Source organism: Microtus pennsylvanicus, chromosome 13, assembly GCF_037038515.1.
Source record: "Microtus pennsylvanicus isolate mMicPen1 chromosome 13, mMicPen1.hap1, whole genome shotgun sequence".
NCBI classification, from domain to species: Eukaryota; Metazoa; Chordata; class Mammalia; order Rodentia; family Cricetidae; genus Microtus; species Microtus pennsylvanicus.
Window position 1 is genome coordinate 75,837,820 of NC_134591.1, and position 20,778 is coordinate 75,858,597.

The 20,778-nt window shown below is 50.4% G+C and overlaps 1 long non-coding RNA gene across 1 annotated transcript in view; it reads left to right on the plus strand.

Annotated features, from left to right (window-relative positions):
• Nucleotides 1-318: 318 nt before the first annotated feature.
• The window catches only part of LOC142833723 (uncharacterized), a 28,944-nt gene continuing 8,484 nt past the window's right edge, over nt 319-20,778 (plus strand). Inside the window, exons 1-2 of the long non-coding RNA XR_012907439.1 lie at nt 319-406; nt 586-650. This is a non-coding gene — a long non-coding RNA (uncharacterized LOC142833723). The remainder of the gene's footprint in view (nt 407-585; nt 651-20,778) is intronic.

The window sequence follows — 20,778 nt, forward strand, 5'->3', positions numbered from 1 at the left end:
GTTGATGGATGGGAAACACAGTGACTCAGAGAGTCACAGTGACTCACCTAGAGTCACACAGCACAGAGATGACAGGAACATGGCTGGAGCAGAGGAAGCCTGTGGGGACGTCCCTGGCTTCTGAGGCTGCTCAGCTAAGAAGAGGTGAGGTTAGAGCCCAGGCCAGCTGGAGTGAAACCTCAGGCTCCTGCTCACATTTGGCCCCCGTGAGTCTGGTTCTGTTTGCAGCAAGCTGGCAGCCAGCTACAAGCAAGCCAAGGGCTCGTTTCTCCAGACACAGAATGTTCCAGGTCCTCTGCACCCATGACTAAGTACTGGCAATGTTCTTTCCTTCCTGGCTGGTTCTGCCTGATATGCCCTGAGCAAGAAGAAAGAAAACAGTCTAGATCCTTCCACTGGACATGAGGTATTGTTCCTGCTCCCAGTGAGTCACCCCAACAGAAAGCTGCTGTGTCATGGTGTGTGTGGATTAGCCAGGACCCCCCTCTTCAGCTCATGTTACCATTGAACCCCAGACTAGAACATTCTCTTTCACTTCTCTTGTCCCTGTTCCTCACCTCATCTCTGCTCCTTGCATTTCCCCAGGCAGACGTCACTGTCCTCCCGTGACCGGCCCTGTGCTCATCTCTGAGTGTCTCAGGCTGTGAATGGTGAGTCTGGATTTTGTGTTGACAGCTGTTGCTCAAGGTCCTCTGAGCGAACCCACACCCCTTCCTTGAGCTGGTCCACTGCTGTTTGATAGACAGCTGCCATCACTCGCATGCAAACCCAGGAGTGCAGTGTAAGCAGTGAACCTCAGCACTGGGCCGGGCACAGCCTGTGCAGCTTACAGAGAGCCTGGGTGCCCCGTGCGCTCAACAATGGGCAGTGATTGTAAACACGGTGCTGCTCAAAGGCTCAGATATACAAACCGAATCATTTAAATAACAAACTGAGTTCTTGCTTGGGGCTGAAGAGTCCAAGCCTTGGTGAAAAGGGAAGGGAACTGGGTCAGTGATAAATAGACTCTCGTAAAGAGGCTGTTTAGACCCTAAAGTGGGTCAGGGCTCAACCCTGTGCAAATTAGCTACTGTTTATTTAGCGGCTACTCTCTGGTGCGTGTGGCTGCGCTGCTGGAGACTTAACTCATTTGAGGATTGCATTTCAGTAGAATATCAAAGTTCCTTTTCTAAAAATAGCTTTCCCAGGCTGGTGAGATGATTCAGTGGGTAAAGGCACTTGTATGAGGTCTGAAGACCCAAGTTCAATTCCTGTACCCACATGTCGGAGAGAATTGACCTGTAGGTTGTCCTCTGACTTCCAGAAGTGGCACCCACATACCTTCACACACACACATACACACACACACATGTACACATACACACATGTGCACACACATGCACAAACAAACACGCACATGCATGCACTTAATGTAATTTAATTTTTTTGAGACAGAGTTTTTTTTCAGTGTAGCTTTGGAACTTGTCTTGGCACTCTCTATGTAGAGCAGGCTGGTCTCAAACTCATAGAGATCTGCCTACCTCTGCCTCCCAAGTGCTGGGACTAAAGGCATATCCACCACTGTCCAACTGTAATTTAATTTTAAGAAAAGATTTTTGGCCTGGAGAGGTGACTCAGTGATTAAGAGCACTGGCTGTTCTCGCAGAGGACACGGGTTCAGTTCCCAGCACCCACACGGTGGCTCAGAACAATATATAACTCCAGTTCTAGGAGTTATATATCCTCTTTTGAACTCCTTGGGGACCAGTAACACACATGGCACACAGACTTTCACGCAGACAAAACATTGCACGTTTTAAAAAAAGTCTTCTAGGGACTGGAGAGATGGCTCAGCAGTTAAGAGCACTTGCTTCTATTCTAGAAGGCATGAGTTTGGTTCCTGGCACCCATGTTTGGCAGCTTACAACCACATGTGATTCCATTCAAGGGGAACTGAGGCGCCCTCTGTTGGCCTCCAAGGGCACCTGCACACACATACACATACACAGAGGAAAGACACACACATCCTCTTTCTCTCCCCTCTTTCCCTCCCCCCTTACACTGGTGGTGGCATGTGTCTCCTCACCTGCAAGCCTAAACTTAGACTTCTAGCTATTTGTAGAGAAAGCTTGCTGACACCTTCTGAAGCCTCAGGTTTCCTGCCTGCTCTGTGTGAGCAACAGAGAGACCTCTCTTGGGGCTACTGCTAGGTGGAGTGAGATCACCTGCGTGTGGCGAGCACCCTCAACACAGCCCTGCTCATGCCCGCAGCTCCCTCTTACCCCCACTTTGTCCCTGCTGCTGACCACCACTGTCCAGCTCCTTCTATGGATGAGCATAAACCAACGTGTGCAATGATGCTCCCGCAGCACCGTCTAACGCGCAAGCCGAGGGCTGACATACTCCAGAGAACTCAGGCTGGCTCACAGGATGTCACCCTGATGGAGAGGACAGCGGGCTTTGGTGCTTGGATTTGAGTACCACCTCCCACACTCTGCAGCTGGCACTGGGCATCCATCATGTCTGTCTCATGCCTCAGTTTCTCCATCTACAGAACAGGCATGTAGGCAGTACCTACTACACAGGATTAAGTCAAGTATGGTGCCTGGCATGAAGGGTGGAGGCTACAGGGTACACGGAGCCCCCTACGTGCAGGCGTACTAGTGGTGAGGTTTAATTCAGAAATTAGACATGGTAAGAGTCGAACATCCTTCACAACAGAACACACATGGCACTACGCTGCAATTAGAGAGGCTAGAAAGGATTTCTGGAATGTTCTGTGCAATATTTTTGGACTCACGGCAATAGCTGGCCCTCTTTTTGAGTGTTGCTTATGACTTGAACCCCGCAGTGTCCAATCTGACTCTTGCCCAGCAGGTAGCGGGATAGAACCCGTCCTCACCCTTTTGGCCAGCTTCTAGTGTCTCAGTCAACATGGACTGGACTTCTGTGAGTGCCCTGTGGCTCTGTGACCCGTGTAGATGGGCATGGGACACAGACTTGGGAGGGAACGATCAGGGCCACTTGCGGATCTCCTCCACTGCAGGAATCATCAGCAGGGCAGGGTCCTCCGCTTTTTGAGAAGGTCCTGGAGGAAGCAGTCCCAACTGCCACTGGCCCCTGTGCCCTATGCAGATGGCTGTGCTGGAGACAGTGTGAGGCAGGCTCCAGTTGGGGACGCAGAGGCAAGGCTGGCAGTCAGAGCAGCTTTCTTCATGCCACTTAGCTTGGGCGGAGAAGGCATGACAGATGAGCTGCCATCCCGGAGAGCCAGCTCTGAGCGGCCCACAAACAGTTTTTATAGAACCAGGCACTCACTCAGCGGGGCCGCTGTGTGTTTACCGACATTTTAAACGCATGTCTTCCACCAGCCTATAAAGCCACAATTAGCTGGAGCCTAATTTATGAGCATGAGCTGTGGCTGGGGGAGAGCTGGTGCTGTCCTGGCTCGCTGTGAGTAGCTGGGGACTGCGGGGAGATGGTGGAGGGAGGCCCTCGGGTGTCTCCAGAGCAGGAGGGGTGCAGAGGGTACCCTAGTGCAGGGGTGCACCCTCAGCAAAGCATGTCTTAGTTCTCAGATCCTCATGACAGCTCCCGGGGTCACCTCTGATGTTCCTCCCAATTAGTAAGTGAAGAAGTCGAGACTCAAAGATGTTAAGTGACTTGGATGCGGGTCACACAGCCTGTAGGATTTGGGCAGGCTAGCAGTTCTTGGTACTGTTAGGGACTCTGAGAGCTGACAGTCCTGTCAAGGCTTACCAGTCATGACCATATAGCCAATGGGGAGCAGCTCACCCTCTCTCCACTGTGGCTTCCTATCTCGTTAAGATGACGATGGTCAGAGAACCTACGTCCTTAGGCGAAGAGTTGGGAAGAAGGCCTCAGCCACAACTGGTGGGCTTAGAACTGTGAAGGGGATTGGCTTCCAGCTCTGGAGGTCAGGGGTCTGAAGTGGTTGCCCAGGAGGCTCAGGGTGGGGGGAAGGGGAGGCGAGCTCTGGTTCTGGGGGTACCTGTCCATCCCTGGTCCTCTGTGATCGTCTCGAGTTCTACCCATCTTCACCTGTGTCTCCCTGAATTTCTGATCGTCTTCTGTCTCCTGGAAGGACATATGTCACTTGTCATGGTTAACACAGAATGCTGTCAGAATGCTTAATTTTGGGCCAGAGAGATGGCTCAGGTGGTAAAGTGTTTGCCACACAAGCGTGGGCCTCGAGTTTGATCCCTAGAACCCACGTTTAGACAAATCTGGGCTCCATGGTGGGTGCTTGTAACTCTGTGCTGGAGAGGTAGGCAGCAACATCTGGGGCTCTCTGGTCAACCAGCATAGCAGTGTTCCGTGAGCTCCTTGTTCTGTGAGAGAGCTTATCTCAGGAACTAAGGTGGGGGGCGATGGAGGAAGACACACAGTGTCAACCTTCAGCCTTCACTTGCACACGTGTGCACACCCCAAATGCTTAATTGTGTCCCCAATTTTCCAAATTAATTATATTCACAATCTTGGAATGGCCATGTCTTTGGGGACCTCCAACTGCTGCGCTTGTGATAAGGGCTCCAGCTGTGTGGTTCCTGCTATCCCCAAGGGCCAATGAGGAGTCTGTAGAGTTGCCCCCATCCCACTCTTCCTGCAGAGCACACATCTGGCTCTGCTCTGGGTCTCCATCTCTGGGTCCAAAGACCCGCAGACTCCTGGTCACAGACCTCTGCATGGGTACCAATGATGACAGCTGCTTGTACTGTGTGAGGTGATGGCTGGCATAGGCTGCTTGGCTCTCAGGAAGCTCCTAGATTCCCCAAGTGCTGACGGAGGGGTGATTGTGGAAATGTACTCCAGCTTCTGCTGTGGATTCCCCTGGGAAGTTTTGAGGAGGCTGTTAGAGGTTGCCCAAACCCAGGGCAAGACACAGTAGCCTTGGACCAGCGAGACTTGGGTGGGAAGGTCCCCTGCCTTCCCGGGCCTGTCTTTTCTTGTGGGTAGCAGGATGGGATCAACACAGTGGACACTTTTGTTCTTGAAGTGAATGTTGGCTAGCTGTTAGCCGTCTCAAGTCACACAGAGCTCAGACACTGAACTAGAAGCAGAGGTGACTCAAGAGTCTCTCCTGTCCTCAACACCCAGTGACAATCATTGTCTGTTGTCAGTGAGCAGTAAGGAATTCTATCCCCTAGCTTTTGTTTAGTTTTTTTTTTTTTGAGAGATAGCCTCAGTAGCCCAGGTTGGCCTTGAGCTCACCCAGTTGCTGAGGATGACCTTGAACTTCTGACTTCACAGATGGGCTCCAATGCATTGGCTCTCTTTTTCTATGTGTAGTTTTCATTCACTGGGTTGATGCCGCTGCTTTCATTCTGAATCTTGCTTTCTTCTCATTTCTTTTCATTGTTTCCCCACGCAAGGAAAGAATCTTCACAGACGCCATTTCTGATAACCAGATCGTATTTCGCACGGTGACTGTGGAGCCGTGACTTAAGTCAGTATTGTTGAACATCTTGGTCTTTTCCAGGGTGGTGACCATGTTCAGAGTGGGTACGGGGAGTGGGTGAGAGCTGGGGGGAGCCCGCAGCAGGGCTGGGGACACAGTGTGTTTGAAAGTCTGCCTGAGCTGTGGTCATCGGCCACCTGCTCAGCTGTCTGCCCAGTGGGAGCCACAGTCCCTGCTGTCAGCCCTCCTCCCTGGCAGGTGGCTTTATCTTCATTTCTGATGGCTCCGCAGTGGTCCAGCCCTGACACTTCCTCGTTATGTCTCTCGATCTGGGAGCGTCTCTGTCAAGTAGCTAATGAACTGTAAACAGACACTCCAGTGTTCTGGGGACCCTCTGAGCAGCTCCGGAGGGAGGGGCTGCGAGTTGCTACCAAGAAGAGCACAACAAAAGCAGACTGTGACAGCCTCTGGGGAGTCAGAGAGTGGGTTCCCCTCATGTTCTGTCCCTGTCAGCATCTAGGACATGGGAGAGTGGGGTGAGTGGGGAGCTGCCCGGGTTTTGGACCACTCCAGGGTCCCTGTCCTTGTCTTTTCCCAGATGTCTTCAGTCCAGACCACAACTGACCTATCCAGGGGACCATGTGGATTCCTGGGTCCCCAGATTACAGAGCAAGGCTCCTGCGGTTGCGTGAGGTTCATGACTTGACTCAATTATCAGAGTTTGCTGGGGAACACTGACCTCGATTGGAGCCCCACAAAGCTTGGCCCAGAAGTCCCCTCTCTGGACTCCACCTTCTCAGAACCAGATTTTCTGCACACAGGTCTTCTGGGACGAGTCGATTTTTGTCCCCTCACTGCTGCTTCCTAGGACCAAGCTTCCCACAGAGTATCCAACCAGCCCCCCTCATGCTTACGCCATGAGGCCTTTGTCTTCACCCCCACATTAGCAAAGGGAGTGTGAAGGTCTGTGGGGGCTGTGGGCACAGTGCTACCACACTGGTTTAGAAGGGGTGCCCAGGATGCCTGCCTCCCCCTGAGCCACCTCTGGAAGGAGAAAATGGACCAGCGGGGCATCAGGCTTGCTTCAGCCCCTTCTCCGCTCTCAGGACTTGGCTGTGTAATTCTCACATCACACAGTAGCTGGTTCAGCTTCCAGCACTGCCTCCCTGCCTCTGAGGACGCCTCGATCTCCTCAGCAATCGCTGTTCCCCACCCACCCCCAGGCCCCTGACAATCGTTAATCCTTTTCATCTCCCTGGCTTTCCTTGTTCTGGACATTGGATATGAACAGAGTCACACCGCGTGTGGTCCTGGTGTCTGGCTTCAGCCTGCTCACCTGTGTTGTAGCAGAAGTCAATGAGTACTCCTTTTTCTGTTGAACAGTATTCCATTGTATGGCTAGTCTGCATTTTGTCTGGTGGAATTTTGTGTATGTGTGTGTGTGGCGGGAGTGCGTGTGTGTATGAGTATGTGTGTGAATACATGTGTGCATGTGTGCACGTGTGTGTGAATGCATGTATGTATGTGTGTGGATGTAGATGTGGATGTGTTTGCATGTGTGCATGTACATGCATGTGTGTGTATGTATGCATGAATGTAGTTCAGGGGACTGAGCCTCATGAATACTGGACAAATCCTCTATCACTTCGCTATGTTCCAGATGGACATGGTTTTTTTTTTTGCACCTAGGGGCTTTTACCATTAGTGCAGTTATGACTATTTATGTACAGAGTATTTTCTTCCTCATCCTCTCCTTCCTTCTTCCCTCCTCTTCCTTCTCCCCTCCCATTCCTCCTCCCCTCCCATCCCTCCTCCTCTTCTCCCCTCCTCTTCTTTCTCCCCTCCTCTTCCTCTTCTTCTATTCTTCATTTTCTTCTTCTCTTGCTGGGAATAACACCCATTTGCCTTTTAAATTTTATTTATTTATTTATTTTTATTTTTGTGGCAAGATGGTTTAGCTCAGGCTAGCCTCAAATGCATTATGTAGTTAAGGCTGGACAGCCCTGAGTTTTAGGCCTTCCTCACTCCATCTCCTAAGTAGGGGGATTACAGGTATGCACCACCATCCAGGTTTATGGGGGGGGGGGCTGGAGCCCAGGGACTCAGGCGTGCGGCAAAGACTCCGTCCACTGAGCTACCTCTCCAAGCTCTCTTTTCTGTTTTAGTAGATTTGCCCTCAGCAGGCTGTTCTCCCTCTCGCATCAGCACAGCCCGATAGGATTTTGATACCTGGTCCAGGCTCTGTTGAGACCGTACTTCAAGTAAAAGACATTTCAGTGAGATAAGACGAAAAACAAACTCTCGACTTTCCCTGAAGCTATAGAGAGCTGATTCTAATCGGCTTCCGAAAAATCCGCCCTTGCTGATGCTATCCCTAAGAAAAGAGTTTCTGCGGCACGCTAGCCTCAGAGATGGCTGGGCTGTTGGCAAAGACTCTTCAGTCTGAACAGAACCCAATAATCCTGGTTGTTTGTTTGACTTCGTAATTTACTACCCTTTAAGTGACTGTCCTTTCTCTTTGTGAGTGAGTGGTTCTGAAAACAGAGGAAAGCGCTCTGTCAGCGTTGGTGAAAGCCCCTGGGGGGGGGGGGGCTCTGGGGATTCCTATCTGAAGGAGAAGCTGGGGGCCCGGGGGGCGCACTGAGATCTTCATAGCCAGCCAGATGGACTCTGTTATAACTCCTTTCCAGACAGGACAGGGAGACGTAGCAGGGATGACAGCATGCCACAGGCTGCACAGCTGGCAGATGGGGAAACGCAGCAGCTTGACCCAGAGGCCACACTGCTAACAGAGGGTAGGGCAGTGCTGCTGGGCAAAGCAGCACCGTTTGTCTGCTGGACTGAAGAGTGGGAAGCAGAGAATAAAGAAGTCAGCAGCTGAGGAATCAAGCGTGTGGGAAAGGGGAGGGTGAGCCTCAGCAGCCGGAGCTCTGGAGCCAGGAAGGGAGAGGGAAACTCAGAGAAGGGGCGGGAACTCAGGAGTCTCAGGTCAGGACCAGGCAACTGGGGGTGGGGCAGGCCTGGGAGACAGAGAATTGCTCAGGAGGTGCTTCCAGAGTAAATGATGCTGGTCTGAAGGGTAAGAGAAGACTTGAGGCTGATGCCAAAGGCGTGGCACAACTCAGGGGACTGGGTAGGACCTGGGTAGGGTGCCGACCTTGCTTGGGCAGTTTCCTTAGTATAGTACCCAGGTCATTCATGAATGACAAGGGAATGCCCAGAGAAGAATCTCAGTGTGTTAGCCCTCTGCCAAGCTTACCAGGTGGGCAAGACTGCTACCCAGTGTGTAGCCTGTGTTCCTGCGTCACTTTTCCTCTAGGTGAAAGCTGACAATCTAACAACGGAGGGACTGACCAAGTGTTATGTCGCTGGGTGGAAGGATAGCTCCAGTACAGGACTTCTGGGCTAGTCTGCAGAACCTTGTGAGGCACTGTTAAAAGAAATAGAAAAGAAAAGGGGCTGGGGGTGCGGCTCAGTTGGTTGAGTGCTTGCCTCCTTGCAGGAGGCCCTGGGTTTGCCTCCCCAGCCCTGCAGACATGGTGGGCAGCACAAGATGGCAGGAGAATCAGAAGTTCAAGGCTACATAGTGAGTTTGAGGCCAGTCTGGGATACATGAGACACTGTCAAAGGCAGGGAGCTATGGAGTGGGTGACAGTGTGGGAGGAGGGGAGACAGAAAGAGAGGGAGGGAGGGAGGTAGGGAGGGAGGGAGGGAGAGAGAGAGAGAGAGAGAGAGAGAGAGAGAGAGAGAGAGAGAGAGAGGATGTCTCACTATGGGATCTCATTTGAATCAAGACTGGGGAACCTTTTGTCTCACATCATGTACCTCAGAGGCTATATATTGGGAGCTGAAGCTTTGAAGATCTCTTTCCAGAGGAGTAGGGAACAAAGCCCTGGCTGTCCCTATCCTGGAAAGTTACTCTGTGCCGAAGATGTCATGCCCATCTTCCCAGGACACCAACACCCCCAGCTATTTTAAGCCAGGTCAATCAAAGGTCAGCTACTAATCCACTCAGTGTTGCCAGCTGGCCAATCTGTGGGACCGTTTTCTCAACTGAGGTTCTTTTTTTTAAACGCCTAGCTTGTGTCAAACTGATATAAAACTAGCCAACACAGAGCTTAAAATCAACATTGAGCATCCCACAATCACCTCTGCCTCCAGCTTCAGTGTATCTAGCTCCCTCTTCTGGCTTCCACAGACACCTACACTCAAGTGTGTGCGCGCGCGCGCGCGCACGCGCGCGCGCGCGCACACACACACACACACACACACACACACACACACACACACACACACACACACACACACACACTTAAAGCAGGACTTCAAGTTTGACCCAATTGCAGTGCAAGGCACACAGCAAACCCTTGGGAACCTGACCCGGAGGTGATATGGGCTCTTTATCTGAACTCTGCCATGCCAGTTCAGAGACCTCAGTGTTTGCAGTTCAGCCCTCTTCTGGCGCTCTAGTGCATCTGGGGAAGGAGTGGAGCCTGCAGGAGGCTCTAGGGAAGATTTATACGTATGGGTGAGTGGTAATTTCCATAACAGACATCATCCTTCCAGACCTGGAACCTTGAAGGGAACACCTTCTGAATGAGCACTCTCAGGAGAAGCCCACAGTGTCCTCCTCCTCTTCCCTAGCTAATGAGCCGAGACTCCAATTACAGCAGGGGCCTGTGTGGTGAGCAGCTCTGACAGTGGCCTTGAAGGAAAAATAGCAGCGCCTGGGGCAGGGGCAACTTCCTAGCCTCATCACGCCTGCTGCAGGCGAAGGGACTTTGCTGGACAGTTAGGGCCTGACAGGGACTGGAACGAGCTGGGAGGAGGGGGTGTGGACATCGGGAGAGTGACGTGGGGGAGACCGTGTCGGTGCCCTCCAGTTCAGTTTGCTGGGCAAGCTGCCATGGGTCCCCATTTAGCACCCTGTAGCTGAAGAGTGGAAATCTTGTGAACAGTCTCATGTGGCCTTCAGGTCTCATTGTCCCCGCTTGGAAAACAGCGGGTTATTGTTTTTCCTGACTCGGCAGTCTTGCCTCTGATGAGGTTAGAAGTTTATTTTGGCTCTAAGTGGGAGGTCCGTTATAATGGAGAAACTTTAGTAATGGGAGTGACTGGTTGCCATGGCAGCCTGCTTGTATCTTGGTGGACCAGGGAGCAGAGAGAACACAGAAAGTGGGACCTGACTGTAAACCTCCAGACGCCCCCCCCAGAGCCCCAGCGATACACTTCCTACAACTAAGCCCCACATGCTGAAGGTTCTATGACTTCCTAAACAGTCTAGCTAGGGACCAAGTGATTAAACATAGACATTTTACATCTAATCCACGATAACAAATGAGCACAATACATGCAATCTATACTTTGAGAGAGTTTGGGAACACAGGAGACACTGGATGTGAAAGTCAGTTACAGGCAGAACATGGGGTCAAGGGCCATTTACAGACAGATGCTGCAGCTGGGGGTCACAAGGTCCAAATGAGTCCCTTGTCCTTCAGATGACAAGAATGAGTGTTAGAGAGAGGAAGAACTGACCTGATGTCCCCCAGTGAACGAGTGAGATGGGACCAAGAACCAGGGTCTTGATGCTAAGTCATGCCGTCTCTGTCCTTCCTGTGGTTCTGCTGGGTACAAGTGGGTTGTCCAGGTGTCTGTGGCTGGCAAGATGGAGGACGGGCTTGCCAGCTGTGGTCTTTCTGGTCTTGTGACTGCAACGTGGTACCCCTGTTGTATGTTGTATGTGTTTATGTGTGTGTAGATATACATGATGGATATGCATGTGTGTTCCCGTAGAGGTCAGAGGATTCTTCAAATATTATCCACATTGTTTTGTTCTATTAAAAAAGGTTTTGAAAACTGTTGCTTATGTCTATGTGTGTGTGTGTGAGAGAGAGAGAGTGTGGCATGAATGAATGCTGTGTGTGCGGGGATGTCTACAAAGGCCAGAAGAGGCAATCAGATTCCCTGCAGCTGGAGTTGCACATGGTTGTAAGTCACCTGCCATGAACGGTGGGAACTGAACTCGGGTGTCTTGCAAGAGCAGCAAGCGCTCATACCCTGAGCATCCCCCAGCTCCTTCATCTTATTTTATGAGGCAGCGTTTCTCCTGGAGCTCGCCAGGCTAGCTTGACTGGTTACAGGTCACAAAGGCCTATATGTCTTTGCCCTGATGCTGGGATTACATTCATACAGTGCCATGTTAAGCTTTGTCATGTAGGTCCTAGGGATTGAACTCAGGACCTTGTGCTAATACAGCAAGTTCTTTGCTGACTGAGCTGCCCCACAGCCCACCCACAACATAAATCCATACTGCCACTTTTGCCTACTCTTAACTGTTAGTGTGTGGTCTCTGTGGTTGGCATCCCATTGGCCCGAGCCCACATGTCCCACTGTCTACGGTGAGAAAGAAGGAAAGCCCAGGAGAGAATTAAAGGCTTTGCCTGCTCTTCCTTTCTCTATGACCTGCAAGCCCCGCCCCCATCCCAGCCTACTTCCATGTCCCTGGTTTTACTTCTTCTATGTCTTCCTCTCCTTCATTCTTTTGTTCGCTGTGACATCCCCCCTTACTTTGCACCACACTTGTGCCCGCATCATCCCCTTTCTGGTAGCTGCACTCTTCTCTCGGGATGCATTTTGTCCAGCTGGCCCCATGTCTGACTCTTCTCGTTGCTCAGATCTCATCTCAGACATCACCTGATCATAGCCGTCTCTAGCCACCCAGTCAGTGACTCCCACCCAAGACACAAATGGTCCCAGTTTCCAGTTATGTTCATGCTCCCACCCTTACTGGAGGGGAAACGGCCCGAGAGCAGGAGAGTTCATTGGCCAGCATATAGTAAGCTTTCAATAAGCATTCAATGTATTGGGGCTGGAGAGATGGCTCTGTAGTTAAGAGGCCTGGTTGCTCTTCCAGAGGACCCAGGGTCAGTTCTCAGTACCCATATGTGGTGGCTCATGACTGTCTGTAACTCCCTTTCCAGGGCATCTGACACCCTGTCTACCCTCAGTGGGCACTGCCCACGGGAGACACACTATATACATACACCCAGGCAAAACATTCATACACATAAAACAAAAACAAATCCAAAAATAGTTAAGAAAGAGTTCAGTGTGTAAATTGCTCTGTGTGTGTGAGCACGCGCGCACACACACACCTGCAGGAGTTTGTGTGCACTATGTGTGCATGGGTACCAGAAGAGGCCAGAAGAGGGTGTTGGATCCCCTGGAACTGGAGTTACAGGAGGGTTGTGAGATACTGGATGTGGATTCTGGAATCTGAATTCAAGTTCTCTGCAAGAGCATTACCACAGAGTCATGTCGTCAGTCCGAGGTCATATATTTATTAAAAAAAAAAACAAAAACCTCTCCTCTCACTCCCTCAGAAAGTTTTCTCAAGCTGGAGAAGTTTAGGGTAGAGAATGGGGTAGACCAGCTAGAAGGTATGGACTGAGGATGCTGGGGGAACCTGGCAACCAGGTTTGCTTTGATATGTTAAATAGGCACCTCAGTTAGTCCTGTGTCCCCGGCTTGATACCTAACGGGCTAGATCTTATTCCTTTAGCTGACGAAGGAATTGTTTTGTCTCAGGGTTTCAGAGGTACAGGACAGCTCAGGGTAGCCAGGGAGGACACAGAGGGGTGAAGGGCAGGAGAGACCAGGAGAGGCAAAGGGGGAGGGGGAAGGAAAGGTAAGCCCGAGTTCTCAGACGTCCTTCAGTTATTCCTTTTACTCCCACCAAGCCCCCCACCTATAGATGTTGGTGGACACATTCAGAGTATATCCCCCTCTATTAACCATCTCTGGAAAAAATCCTCATAAATGTACCTTTTTAGTGTCCGGGCTTTAAAAAAAAACTCTCTATAGAAATCAACAAAATAAAAGATATCAAGAAAAAAAAAGAAAGTTTTCTCAAGTGTAGGTAAATCCCAAGGGTCCTGGGTTGTTTTTTTTTTTTTCATGTACTCTGACAGTTCCAGCTACCAGGAATGCCTGTTACCTGAGTATTTGCTGGCATGCAGAAACCCGGGGAGAGACCTGAATTGGAGGAAGAAGGTGTCAGTGGGAGGTACAAGTTGGGTGTTTTCCAAGCCAATCTTCTCATTACACATACATTTTTAACGCTGCCAGGGTTTAATTTGTTATATAAAGCTGGAAACAGCAGCGCCGCATGTAAATAGCAAACTGTGGGAAGACGGCTCTTTGCAAACATGACTTACGGAGCCTCGCCTGTATCCTTAGCCGGAGAGCGAACGGAATCTCTGTCCACGGTGCTGAAATAATCAGACCCAGGACTTACCCTCTGTCCGACGTGCTGAAGCGACCCTTCCCATTTCCTGTTGTGGGTTTTGCCCTAGCAGTGTGTAGTCACTAAATCGTGGGGTCACCATGCTTCACCATGGTGAGGTCATGTTCCAGTAACCGATGAAGGTAGTTGCAGGCTATAAAATAATCCCACACACCTCTGGCATCTCTTGAAACCCACTCAGGAGTTGCCACTGCTGTCCCGCCCCTCCCTAAAGGGGCCCTGTTCCACCGGAGTGAAAGAGTGATAGGAGGCAATGTTAGTTGCCTTTGTTGCTGTTATTAGACACCATGACGAAGGCAACTTGTAGAAAGGGGGATTTATTGGGGCCCTACAGTTCCAGAGGGCGGATCCACGGATGTCATAGAGGGGGTATGGCAGGAGGCAGACAGGCAGGCATAGTGTTGGATCAGCCACTTAGAACTCACATCTTGATACCACAAACATGAGGTAGGGAGGGAGGAGGTGGAAGGGAAAGAGGAGGGGGAGGAGAAGGGAAATGAAGGAGAAAGAAATGGGGGGGGGGGAGCAAGAACACTCATTGAGAATGCAGTGGACTTTCGAAAGCTCAAAGCCTGCCCCCGGTGACACACCTCCTCCAACAAATCCATACCTCCTAACCCTTCTCAAATGGTTCCAACTGGGGACCAAGCATCCCCAAATATGAGCCTATGGGGGGCATTCTCATTAAAATCATCACAGATTCCAAACCCTTTCAGCCTCTCCGTGGGGCATTTTGGAACACATCAAGATTAGTTAAGGACATAGGTGCCACAGGCCTTGGCTCACAGGCCCCACTTACCACAATTGTCTCCCAGACTTAGAATGCAAAGTCTGTACTGACCCTGTGTCTGGAGACCCATGTTCAGGAACTCCCGCATGTGACACAGCTCCCCTCGAAATGGGACATCAGGATCCCGTGTGGCAGAATCATATAAAAATCATATAGAAAGGACACATAATCTCAGCAAGGGAAGATGAAGCAGGGGGATTGAAAGTCCAAGGAAGGCTAGCCTGGGCTACAAAGTGAGACCCTATTGCACGTAGAACTTCTTGCAAGGGTAATTGTTAACCGCTTTTCGGAACTCTGTCCCCACAGATTAGCCTTTCTTATTCCTTCACTTCATTTCATCTGGATTCTTCCGGTTTCACTTCCTCCCTTCCACACCATGTCTTCAGTTCCGGTATGCCGTGCACCGGTATTTGTTTTTTGTGGATGTGAAACACTTTTCTGTGTACAATCAGCACATTGTGATTCATTTGTTCCTTCATTGATAGGCAATGGGGCTGTCTCCAGCTTGAGATCTTTGGAAGAGAGCTGAGTGTGGTTTTGTGCATTTTTTTTCAGATGGGCTAAACACCCGGCTGTATTGGATATGCATTCAGGATTGGGATCGCTGGGTCACAGGGTGGACATCAGTTTTCAAATTGGTCATATTGATTTACAGTCATTAAAAAATTTAATTCCTCCCTCCTGGCTTTTTCTTTTCTCCTGACCAGCAGAGACAATGTTCTGGAAGTCTCCGTTTGGATAATTGTGGCCTGAGAGTTTCTGGGGCACTTTGCTGATCAATATTGATTAGATGACTTCCCTGCTAACCTCTGCCTGGAACAGAGACATTTTTCCTTCCTCCCTGTCACCGACATGACCCTTTCTGTAATGGAATCTGAATGAGATGATCCTAGCTGTAAAATGAGTGACCCCCCCTCTTCTATCTTTCACATCCTGAGCTAGAATGTGACTGAGAGAAGAATCCAGTCAAGCAGGACTTTGTTCTCCACCCTCGGAGCCACAGTGTGGTCCTGGGAACTCTGGACACTCAAAGGCTGGCCTCAAATCTGCAGGAAGCTTTCTGCTCCAAGACCAAGATGGGCACAGAGGCAGTAAAAAGAGAAAACCATTGCTTCCATTTTCATCTTTCTCAGGCATTCTGAGATTCACAGAGACCGTTGCTGCAGTTTTTAGGAAACTGTGTGTGTCTCTGTGTGTGTATCTGCATGTGTTCATGCATCCGTTTGTGTGCATACAAAGACCATAGAGGAAGACATTGAGTGTCCTGTCGTCTTATCATTTTCCACCTTATTTCCTTGAGATAAAGTCTGTCACTGAACCTGGAGCTTGGCTGTCAGCCACTGAGCCCCAATGTTCCTCCTGTCTCCACTCTGCACCCCTCCAGTCCTGGGGTGACAGGGGTGCATGTGGCCATACCCAGCTTTAGTATCTGGTCCTTGTGCTTGCACTGGCTCTTAGCGAGCCATTACCCAGCCTCCGAGTTTAAGTAATTCTAAAGCACAAGCTGGATCTGTGTCAGAGACAGGGCAATAAACCCAAGGAGCCTGTGGAATATTTCTCACGGTCCTCAACATTGATCTGCTCGTGAGGACCTCATCCCCTTTGTCCTGCTGACTGTGTATTCTGACTTTGGAGTCACAAGGTTTTCAGCTATGTAGTTACTTTTCTGTGGAACCTATTTGTCCATGTATGTCTCTGTGTTTATATATGTGTATGTCTGTGTATATGTCTCTGAGTATGTATGCATATACCTGCATGTGTCTATCTTTCTGTGCGTATGTTTCTATGTATATGTATGTGTATGTTTATGTGTGTGTGTCCATTTGTGTATGTCTGAGTGTTCATTAGTCTGTATATGTGCATATGTCTGTGTATTATGGCTACTTCAATGGTTCTCAACCTGTGAGTCACGACCTCCCACAGGGGTTGCAGGTTAGATATTTAAATTATGATTTGTAACAGTAGCAACATTACAGTTATGAAGTAGCAACAAAATAATTTTATGTTTGGGGGGGGTCACCACAACATGAGGAACTGTATTAAAGGGCTGAAGCTTTAGGAAGGTTCAGAACCACTGGTCTCTATGTTTATGTCCATAGGTGCATATGTCTGTATATGTGTGTGTCCATCCACACATGTGTATATCTGCCTGTGTCCATTTGTGTGTCTCTGTGTTTCCTGCTGCTGCCTGTGCCTCTTCTGTGTCTCCTAGTCTCTGTGTGTCTTATGTCGGTCTCCCTCTCCCCTCTCACTCCAGTTTTCACTGGGTTTCTGGCCTCCCCCCTTCCCTTCCTCTGGCCTCCTTTCTCCCTCTCTGTTGCTTCTCCTCCCACTTCGCTGCCCTCACTTACTCTTTGGAGAAAAGATCTCTGAATTCAAAATATCCAAAAGGCTGGTGCAGAATAAAGCAAAGCTCCTGAGTTCTCTTGAGATGGAGCGTAGATGCTCACGGCCCCTTCTGTTGCTACGGTGGAGACAGGCAATGCTTTGTGCTGAGATGTTGACCCAGGGCTGGGTCAACAGCAGTCTCAACGTTGCTCTGTCTTCTGAATAGATATCCAGGGAGCTCTTGGCTGGGCTGAGTTGGGGTTAAAGGACTCAGGGCATAGCATGGGTGTGTGTGTGGGGGGGAGCAGAGCTTGTTTGTGGGGCCCCTTGGTTTGGGTTTGCTCAGCCTGGACAGTTGGGGGTCAGGCAGATGGGGTGAGTCATGGTAGGATGCAGTATTTACCCTGGGACCTTGGGGATCTTGGAGGGTTCTGTGGACTCCCTACACATCTTGGGATATTCTGAATCTGCGGTTGGGGACACTCTAAGTCTCAAGGGGACTTAACTTTCTCATCAGCCATCCAGGTTACCTGCAGGTCTTACAGGAAGTGCTTTCAAATCTGCCACAGCTGCAAGAGTCTCAGTGGCCCTTCTAGCCCCGCTGGCCCAAGGATGGTCGCTGTCAGCACTTTCTCTCTCCGTGAGGATCAATAGAGCCCTTGGATGTGACCTCGAGTTCAATTATGGCTTCAATTATGGAATAAAGAGGCTGTTATCACACCTACCTCTTATTAGAAACGCCATGCTGGGGGCTGGAGGAGACCGGTCCTGAGGGAAATCATTAGCCCACTAATTTGAAATCAATTTAAAGTGCATTTGCTTAATGATATGAGCATTGTGAATTATCTATAAATTGTTAATTTAGTTGAATGTCACACCAGATTTTCATTTTATGAATTGGGTTTGGGGGGTTGGCCGATGTGAGGGTGGGTGTCACTTCCCTTCCTCGCCTCTGATGCGAAGCTCGGCCATCTCTCTTGTGCTTTCAAGTTTGTGACCTGCAGCTACTCAAGAGCCTTTGAGTGTTTGAAGCAATTAGGGCAGGAAAGGGATGGTGGTAAGTGCTCACACGCCTGCCTGCCGCACACCCCTGTCTACACTGCAGTGACAGTTCGGGAGTGAAGGCAGAGCAGGGCTGACCCCCTCCCAGCTGCTTCTGCCTGCTCCCCTCACTAGGGTTCACCACCTCTGTCTGAACCGGGAGACAGGAGTCTTGCCTGTGAAGCAGATTCCTGGGATGAGGGAGCGCGCAGTGATGGGAGCCTGTGGGTTTTCCACAGCAGCTGGCATGGGAACGAGGCTGATGCCGTCAGAGGCAGCTTTTCTTCCTACAGACTGGGCACCTGCAGAGAGGAGGTAGCACCAGGTGGGCCCCTGTGGGCAGGCAGGGACCTCAATGCCAAGCCAGCTGGAATTCATTAGCCTCTGAATTTCTGCTCCATGCCAGCACTGTTCTGAAAACTGCAGTTAAACCGTGAATAAAGATCTTGGCTTAAATAAGAAAACAGACTTCCACCTATGGTCACTTTGTACCCACTGCGCCACATGCCCTGCTGAAACTGTGCTGTAGCAACACTGTGTGACGTGTAGCCTTGCCTTGTTCAACTGGCCACGTCTGGGAATGGTTGATCGTGACCCGGGGGCTGCTTTCGTTTCTCTCACAGAATCCGAATCTTCAAACTATCGCAGAGGACTTTTCAGCTCTTTGGTAGGACGGACAGACAGCCTCCCTCCACCGCATCTGACCCAGCAGTCCCCACCTCCTGGTCCATTTGAACTTGACACCAGGCCTGGGTCAGAGCCTGCCAGCATCCTTCTACTGGAGAAAAGGATGCTGGCATCTTGGTTGCCTAGCTGCCCTAACAAAGTACCCAAAGTGGGTGTGTAAGAGCTTCTGGTTCTGAGGCAGGAAAGCAGGATGCTCACAGCCCATGGCCCGGGGAAGCCTATGGGTTCCATCTTTGCCTCACCCCAGTTTCAGGTACTTTGTGGTCCTTAGGTGCTCTCTGACTTAAAGATACACTGCTCTGGTCCTCCACTTGACCTGGCGTGTATCTCATCTGTGTGTGTCACTTGTGCGTCACTGAGCCATCCCCTCACCCAGCCCCACATTTCATTTTATAATATTCATTTTCAGTCATAACAAAGTCCCACAGGCTGGGGCTTCTACGGCAGACATTTATTCCCTAGACCTGGTGCTGGCGGGGCTGGTTCTGCCGAGGTCCCTCTGTTTGGCTTGCAGATGGTAACTTGACCTGTATCCTCCATAGTTGGCCCTCCACGCTTTGTGTACTCTTGATTTCTACATCGTGATTGCTTCTCCCCTGTAGGGACAGCAGCCAGATTGGGTCAGGGCCCATGTTGTCAGCCTGGTTCCTACTCCCTCCCCTGTCCCCCACCTAAAGGCCCCATCTCCAACGAAGTCACACGTGAGCGTCCAGGATTAGGGCCTCGGTATATGGCTCTCGGGATGGAGTGGAACACAGTTCAGCCCACAGCACCAGCCACACTTCATTAAAAGCAGTTTACTCTAATAACCTCACTTTAACTTGGTTCAGTCTGCGAAGAGCCTGCTTCCCAGAAGCGAGGCCACGTGTTGAAACACCAGAGGTCAGGATTTCTAAATATCATTTTTTGGAGAGGTGATGTTCAGCCTATAAAAGGAGGCTGTGTGTACATTCCCATACTCTCTGGGAACCTGTCATTATGGACAAGCCTGAGCTTGTCTGCCGGGTGCTAAATGACCCACGGCCTTGTGACACATCTTTCAGTCTAAGAACCCACCAAACCTCCAACCCTTGAAAATACAGCCACCCAGCTAACCTTAGCTGAGTGCAGACTCATGAAAGAGTCCTTCTAGGGTCACAAAACCACCTAGAGGAGGCCGGCGGGACCTAGCTTTGTGGTCCTATGGGATCATGAGATAATCATGGAATTTTTAGTTTCTTTATATTGTTTTTAAGTGATGTGTGAGGTCAAAAGAAGTCGCTGAGTCCCCTGGAACTGGAGTTGTAGGTGGTTGTGAACTGCCCAACATGGGTACTGGGAATCAAACTTAGGTCCTCTGTAAGAGCAGCAAGTCACTTTGACTGCTGAGCCATCTCTCCAGCCCTGTGTGCTTGTTTGGCTTTTGTTGTTTTTGTTTTTTGAGACAGGGTTTCCTTTCCTGGCTGTCCTGGAGCTCACTCTGTAGACCAGGCTGGTCTTGAACTCACAGAGCTCCACCTGTCTTCTGCTTCGGAGGGCTGGGATCAAAGGTGTGTGCCACCACTGCCTGGCATGTCCTTGTTTTAAGTCAGTAGACTTTGAGGGAATTTGTTGGGTATCAAGAAATAATAGATACACTGAGCCTCAGTGGCAAAGGGAAGGTCACAAAGCTCTGAAGCCAGGAGCCAAAGGGTCGTGCCTCAAGCATCAGGCACTGTAGAAACATTCTCTTTGAGCCCCTCAGGAGTCTAAGCAATGTGCTGGGCGCAGTGATGCTCACCTGTCATCTCAACACCCAGGAGGTGGAAGGAGGATCGGAAGTTCAAGGTTGTCTTTGGATACGTGTTGGGAGTTTGAAGATAACCTGGCTATGCATGAAACTCTACTTAAAAAACAAGAAAGAGTAGAGGGTAATGGGTGAGCAGGCGGAGCTGGGAGGCAGGGCAGAAGGCACCGTGACACCTCCTACCCCAAAACCTGTTCTGTCCCTGTGGTGGTTTGAATGAGAACGGACCCTGTACATTTGAATGCTTAGTTTCCAGTTGGTGGACTATTGAGAAAGGATTAGGAGGTGTGGCCTTGTTGAAGGAGGCGTGTCACTGGAGATGGACTTTGAGGTTTCAAAAGCCCGGTCTAGCTTTCTCTGCCCACTGCGGTGGATCAGATGGGCGCTCTCAGCTACAGCTCAAGTGCCATGCCTGTCTGCCTGCTGCCACGATGCTCCCAGTCACGACTGTTAGGGACTCACCC